Below are 8287 nucleotides of genomic sequence, written 5' to 3'. Positions count from 1 at the left end.
TTCAAATATTTTCTCAGTCCGTTTCTTTTTCTCTTCTTCTTCTGGGACCCCTATTATTCGAAGGTTGGTGTGTTTAATGTTGTCCCAGAGGTCTCTGAGACTGTCCTCAATTCTTTTCATTCTTTTTTCTTTATTCTGCTCTGCAGTAGTTATTTCCACTGTTTTATCTTCCAGGTCACTTATCCATTCTTCTGCCTCAGTTATTCTACTATTGGTTCCTTCTAGAGAATAGTTAATTTCATTTATTGTGTTGTTCATCATTGTTTGTTTGCTCTGTAGTTATTCTTATCCCTGTTAAATGTTTCTTGTATTTTCTCCATTCTATTTCCAAGATTTTGGATATCTTTACAGTCATTATTCTGATTTCTTTTTCAGCTAAACTGCCTATTTCTTCTTCATTTGTTTGGTCTGGTGTGTTTTTACTTTGCTCCTTCATCTGCTGTGTGTTTTTCTGTCTTTGCATTTTGCTTATCTTACTGTGTTTGGGGTCTCCTTTTTGCAGGCTGCAGGTTCGTAGTTCCCGTCGTTTTTGGTGTGTGCCCCCAGTGGCTAAGGTTGGTTCAGTGGGTTGTGTAGGCTTTCTGGTGGAGGGGAATAGTGCCTATGTTCTGGTGGATGAGGTTGGATCTTGTCTTTCTGGTGGGCAGGACTACATCCCGTGGTGTGTTTTGGGGTCTCTGTGACCAATTATGATTTTAGGCAGTCTCTCTGCTAATGGGTGGGGTTGTGTTCCTGTGTTGCTAGTTGTTTGGCATGGAGTGTCCAGCACTGTAACTTGCTGGTCGTTGAGTGGAGCTGGGTCTTAGAGTAGAGATGGAGATCTCTGGGAGTGCGTTCGCTGTTTGATATTACGTGGAGCCAGGAGGTCTCTGTTGGACCAATGTCCTGAACTTGGCTCTCCCACCTCATAGGCACAGGCCTGACACATGGCCATAGCACCAAGGCCCTGTCAGCCACACAGCTGGCATGGTGAACCTGAGGGCGGACTGGGGTTGGCCAGCAGGATCCAACCAGAGTGCAGTGAAGTTGTGGCTATGGGCACGGCTGCGGCAAGCCTAGGGGGTCATGCTGCCCTCTGCTCGGGCTCTGGGGCAGCTCAGCGACTGTGGAGGTAAGAGATGCCAAATGGGTAGTTAGGGCTCTGCTGGGATCTTGGCTCCATGCCATGTGGCGGGGGTGGAGTGCTAGGCTCTCAGTCACTCGGGGAGAGAGGTGGGGGTGCTGGAGAGAGGGGCGGATTGGGAGGGAGGAAGCAGGGCGTGACCAGGCAGCCCGGGACTGCAGCTTCGCCGAGAGCTTCCACCTTCTCAATCAGTAACATTTCTTTTTGCTTCTTTCTTAAAATCTCCAACTCTCTGCTTACATTACCCATCCATTTTTACATGCTGTCTACTTTATCCATTAGAGCTCTTAGCATGTTAATCATAGTTGTTTTAAATTCCCAGTCTGATAATTCCAACATTCCTCCTGTGTCTGGTTCTGATACTGGCTCTGTCTCTTCAAGTTGTTTTATTCCACTGGTGTGCCTTGTGATTTTTTTCTTGATAGGTAGATAGTTTCTTGATAGATAGTTTATGCCATTGGTATGTCTTGTGAATTTTTTCTTGATAGTACCTAGGTGATGTACTAGGTAAAAGCAACTGCTGTAAATCAGCTTTTAGCAATGTGGTGGTGAGGTCTGTGGGGAGAGGAAGCATTCTATAGTCCTATGATTAGGTCTCAGTCTTTTGATGAGTCTATGCTTCTAGACTGTGCACTTCACAACAGTGTCTCAGGTTTTTCTCCTCCCTTTGATGGAACAAAATATCTAGTGTGGCCTGGAATTTGGTATTTCCCTTTTTCCAGGTCAGTTAGCCTCTGATAATACTCCAACAAGTTAGGCTCTTGGTTAACTAGATTCCTCTAAGGGAAAGCCTTGTTAAGAACAGGGTTCTCTGGTGTATTTCAAAATGGTCCCTTTTTCCTTCCCCCAACCAGAAGCCACAGGAGATTTTTCTTTGATATTTACTGTGAGAATCTGGTCAAATTCCTGAAGGTAAACCTCACTGTATTGTGGAGATCTCCCTAAGACTGAGTCCACCTGGAGATTTTAACTCTTGGTTTTGTCCACACTGAACCTCTGCAACTCGTCAATTACTGTTGAGGTTCCTGTGGTGGTTCTTCCTCAAGAGCGTCTGCTCTGTTAAGCTATGACTCCCTGTATTCCTTCGTTTGACTCTCCAGTCTTCAGGGCAGGCATTTGTCCTGTGTCTTACCCTAGTTAAGGGATCCAAGAAGAATTGTTAATTTTTCAGTCGGTTTAGCTTTTTACTTATTGTTAGAATGTAGTGGTGACTTCTTACATGCCAGACCAGATACTAGAAATTCCTATCTCACAGTTTTTGTAGGTAGTATTTTTAGGGTCTCTCACAGACTGCAACCAAGATGTCAGCTACGACTGTAATCATTACAAGACAAGATTGTGGAAGGTTTTACTTCCAAGTTCCCTCATGAGGTTGTTAGTAAGATTTTAAGTTCTTGTGGTATTGAAAATTCACATAGAAATGAAAAAATATCTAGAACAGATGAAACAAATTAGGAAAGGCAAGTTGGGTTAACACTACCTGATTTCAAAACTTTTTATAAAGCTATATAGCAATAAAAGAAGTACAGTATTGAAATTAAGATAAACACATACATCAGTGGAACAGAATATTGAGTCCAGAGGTAAACCCACACTTATATGGACAGCTCATTTTTGAGAACGGTGCAAACACAATTTAGTGGAAAAATAATCTTTTCAACAAATAATATTGGAACAATTAGAAAAACACATTCAAAAAATATGAAACATTAAATTAGATTCAGGGATCATGCTAGGGACCTGAGGAAGGTATCTGCAAACTCTTTCATGTTTTACTTTTATGAACCTCTTTAGTTTGACCCTTGAATTAAATTAACAGCTCTGTGTTTGGGGTTCATGTTCTGGTTTTCATCGATTCTAATTCTTATGCCCTCAGTGTTCCTACTCTACTTTTGCCTCAGAGGTCTTTTTACTGTTTCTGAAAGTCTAACTCTAGCAATCACTATATTAATACTTTATAACTGAATCTGTATCCACAGCTATATATTTGTTTTGTCATATTGAATTTCAACATATTTAGAGCAAAAACAGTGACAAAATATTGAAGAATTCCGTAACTTCGGATCATCTCCTTGTGATAATGCTCATTATTTTTAAAAATCACAAAAAATAAAACTCTTAGGACATCATAGGACACTAAGTAATTTCATGTGAGTTACTTTTTAATCTAGATTAAGCATTTAATTGGGAATTTCTATAACTGAAAATAAGAACATAATTTTAATTAATTTCTAACATTAGGTATATACCTCTTGGCAATTTTCATGAGTTCTTGAGCCTTCTGCCTTTCATGATATTGTAAGGAAACATCTTTTTGTTAAAAATATGTTGAATTTATAAAATACCTGTGGTTTAGATATGATAGTTGTCATCATTTTGCTCTAGAAGAAAAACTGCAAATAAAATTTTGGCCTATGGAAATCTAAGCCCTTTATTCTAAAAGATTTTAAGTTTAAATGCCAAGTAGGTCATTATAACAAAAAATGTTCTGGTCCTATTACTTGGATGTAAACATCTGCTTTGGCTTTAATGTCATAAAATCCTGAGCTTAGAATCAATATATTCTTTTAAGATAAGAGAAACAGTTTATTGTTGAGAATAAAGAACGGAAATGGAAAGAAAATTTAGTCATTTCAAATGCAAATTTACATGCATGTAATTCTCATTTGTATGCATGCAGTTTCAAAATGACTATGTGTTTGATGTGGAAAGACTAAAAATCATTTGCTACAGAAAAGCATTTGCTACACATACATAGGAATATTATTCAACTTGAAGAAAAATTTACCACATGCATTAAATTGACACTATAGAGGTTGTAAAACAACAACTAATGAATTATTATCGTATGAATTGTATTTGTTTAAGGATGTTTACAAAGATAAATGTGTCCACGTAAAAAACATTTCACTCATATGTTTTTATCTAAACTTGCATACATCCCATATATTTTACTTTCATTTTGGTATTCCATGATATAAAAATTAGAAATTGCAAGAAAATCAGACTTGTGTGTTGTTTTTTACAACACTGTATTCTGCATTCTTGATAAGAATCTTTTATTTCTTAACTCCTCAGTCTCTAACTCTAAATATCTAACTGTCTGCAACCAGATGCTCTGTAAAATGTCCTATTTGTTAACTGTAAAATTGCTGTGTCAACTTGTTCAAATCCAAAATACAGTGTGACACATAAGAAAAAATAGAAATGAAGCTAAGGAAACAAACAAGCACATAAACAGAAAAGCCAATTATTATTTCTAAGGAGCAGACTTCCTATTTTAAAAAATATATTTTAAAGTTATTTCTCAAATTATTCAGAATCAACATATCTTATTTTCAACACATCACAGAGAAACAAACATATGTCTGCTTTAAAATTTTTCTTCTGCCTGGGTTACTTTATAAAATAAAATAATATAGTTTATCATGGATGATTTGTATAGACACTATAATAGGCAATCTGTATTAAACAGTTAAACATTAGGAGTAGGAAACACACACAATCGGAAAAGAAAAACACACTTATGCACCTTGCAAATTGAGCGATAGGAACCCTTTTTACCAAAAAACACTTACAGAGGAAAGGTATCACTGAGAGCAGTATTGGTTTAAGAAAAAAAGTCACACAAAAAAATTATAACCATCTTTTAACTAGTTCCCAATTGTAGGCAAAAATACTGCTCTATTTCTCTACCTGGAACACCATGGTGAAGGAGAATATTAGACTGAAAGTTAGAAATGAGTACCCTATTTTTAATTCTATCTCATATTATATATACAGGTATAGGTGTGGTGCACCACCCAGATTACTCTTTAAAGAAGGACTTGTCACCCCTCTTGGAATCTGAATTAGGGTTTGACACAGCGGCAGAGAACGACCTCACCCAAGGCCATGCTTTTCCTATGTGGCGCATATCCAACAATGAATCCACAAGGTCAATCGCAATGTTGGAAAATGCTGACAGGTTACATTGACTCCAAACGTCCTCATGAGGATGGTCAAATTTGTCAGGTGTGAATCGGTTTCACCTCTTCCTCTTAGTGCTGCTGCCGCCCTCATCCTCACAGTGTTGATCCTTAATTAATACTTCATATGATAAACTCTTTCTCAGTTTCTGCTTCCTCAGAAACAAACTAGTGACAGTAATTCTCAGGAGTGGTGCAAGAAAGAATGCAACAATATTTGTAACTGGATGTCTTGCCAGCCTCTCTGCCATCATGAGATGATAAGTGGGGCACAGAGAACCCCTGACTCAAGGTGGTGATCCACTTGTTAAAAGTCTCACAAGTAGTGAACTGGCATGGTTTAACAGTGAAAGGGAATGCTTAAGCTGTAGCCATTTATCAGACATTTGAGAGGCATAAGGGAAATAGTAAATATAAAGACAATGGGACAGGATACCTATTTATTGCTAAGTATCATTGATACCTTGAAAAAAGTAATGAAAAGCTGCAGGGGATTAATAGGTAATTAAAGCTAGTGTGAAAGCCAAAGTGTCCCTTTGGCAGTGTGTAAAGTGACTCTTATCCTGCAGCTGGAGGACAGGTAAAGCTGAGGCCAGGCCAAGGACTTAATAGTATGAATGGCTGAGGTCCAGAAAAGGTTAAAAACCCAACTAAATCAGGTTCGCTACGCCAAATTCAGGGCCGGTGTTGGGGAAATATAGGATCCTAATTTGACAGGTGTCCCCAAATGCTGAATCCTTAGATATAACTGCAATCCCTGAGCCTGCAGAAGTTGCCCAGCCCTCCCTATTGAAAGCTAACACTCCCTTTCTATTTAAATGCAGAGGCTCCTTCCTTGTAGGACTGCTGCCCGAAAACGGTTTGGCAGGTTATCAAAATGTTAAATGTAGAATTACCATAGGATTTAGCAATCCTAGCCCTAGATATAATCCCAAGAGAATCCAAAATATATATCCACACACAAGCTTGTATGCTACCTTCACAGTAGCATTATTCATGATAGCCAAAAAGTAGAAATGATACAAATTTCCAGCTGATGAAGGGATTAAAAATTGTGGTTTTGTTATCCATTTGCACAACAGAATAGTCATGCAATGGAATAAAAATTAATGAAGTGCTAATATATGCTACAACATGAAAGGATTTTGAAGACATTAGGCTAAGTGAAAGAAGCCAATCATAAAAGATAGATTGAATGATTCCATTTATTTGAAATGTCTACAAAAGGCAAACTTGGAGACAGAAAGTATATTAGTGGTCTAGATTGGGAAGGGATGATGGTGGAAAGAAATGAGGACTGATAGCTAACAGATATGGGGTTTCTTTTGGGGGGGTGATGCAAGGTTCTAAAATTAGATTTTCATGATAGCTGCATAATTCTGTAAATACACTAAAAGTTATTGAATTGTGCATGGGTGAATTTATGATTTACAAATTATATCTCAAAGTTGTTTAAGAAATGGTACGGAAAGTTCTCATATAACTTTCACTCATCTTCTCCTAATGTTAATTCCTTGAATAATCAATACCAGTAAAGTCACAGACTTTATTTACTAAAGTACTTCTTCAATTCCAGGATCCAATTCTGGATCCCAAACTGCACTTTGTTGTCATGTCTACTCAAGTCTCCTCCAAAGAGCTTGTTTTTCGTTTTCATAATCTATCATTAGAATCTAGTTACTAAGCCCAGCTTACAATGAAAAGGAAGGCAATTGAACTCCCATCTCCTTGATAGAGAGGTAACTGAGAATTCATAATATTTTTTTGAAACTATCAAAGTAGTTAAAAAGTTGGGGGGAAGGTATATTGGAGTATGCAAATAGCTAGTTTCTTTTTAAAGTTTGTCCACTAATTTTGTCATTCATCAATGAATCTTGCCTGCAACAGTTATTACTATGGTGTTCTTATGGTGATTTTTCTATTTCCTCATTTGTCTACATTGTAGGGGAGGGGAAAAATAGCTTTTCCTTCTACCCTTCTTGGTTTTTGGGTGGGGCTCTGTAACAAAACAAAACAGATTAGCAAGAGAAAAGCCTAAATTTATTTAATATCAGTTTTACATGGCACAGAAGCTTTCATAAGAAAATGAAGATCAAAAGCATGTTTATACTAGGTTTGATGAAGAGTAGAAAGTCATGGGAAAATGTGATAGGACAAAAGGGTATAAGCTAAGTGTAGCGACCTGGGAAAAACTTATCAAGGCCTGTTTGTTAAGATTCTTCTTGGCATCCCTTTGTCTTCCAAGATAAGGGTGCTCCTTTTCTCCAGATATAGGAAGGGCATCTCTCACATGAGGCTTGTATGACCCATTTCAGGGAAGAAGGGTGAGGTGGGGGGGAGGGAGTCACAGTGGTATTCCTGTTTCTGTGGTTTTCTCACAGTCTTTTAGCTTAAAATATTCAATGTACTAAGGTGCCGTATTTTGGGGTAGTGTGTCTTGCACCCTATCACAGTATTCAACCAAGTCACTCCTTGCGATGTTACAGTTCAATGGGTTTTGACAAATGCATAGAGTCATGTATCCCACACCCCGATTACAAAGAGTAAATTTCCATCACTCTAAATTTCTCATATGAAGCTCCTTTGCAGTCAGCCCCTTTCCTCCTCCAACCCCTGGCAAACACTTATCTGTTTTATATCCATATAGTTTGACCTATTGGATATGAGTATTACATTGGATATGAGCATATACACATATGCCTGCACCCCTCTCCTTCTCTCCATACACAAGAATGTAGCTTTTGTTCCATAGAAGAGATAACAAGGAGCAGAATCTGAGTTGAGTTTCTTGCCCCTCTTGAAAGGCTGCCATTCCTCTCTCCTATGTCTGTAGCACAAAAGACACCTCTCAGAGCTGTTTCTGTAAAGATTCAGGAAAAAGAGCTTGTATATACTGACCACTCCTTCCAGGGATTTCACACTATCCTGCCAATCTGCACTTGACCTTTAATATTTTGTCAGCAATTCTAGCTAAACTCTAATGTGTTCAGTAGCATCTATTCCAGTAAGTGTGAATTTGCATCTGTTTTCTCTCTTCAAGCATTGTATTTTCTTAGATTTTGGGCCAGTTATTTGATCTGCTACCAGTTATGATTTTGAAGTTAGTCCACCTCTTTTTCTGTTGCAAGAGAGGAAGTGTCCCACTATTTAGCTCTGCATCTTGGGGTAGAATCCAGAAGTTCTCAGTTCTATAGTT

Source organism: Pseudorca crassidens, chromosome 13 (assembly GCF_039906515.1).
Source record: "Pseudorca crassidens isolate mPseCra1 chromosome 13, mPseCra1.hap1, whole genome shotgun sequence".
NCBI classification, from domain to species: domain Eukaryota; kingdom Metazoa; phylum Chordata; class Mammalia; order Artiodactyla; family Delphinidae; genus Pseudorca; species Pseudorca crassidens.
Note: the sequence above shows the minus strand (reverse complement) of the source record.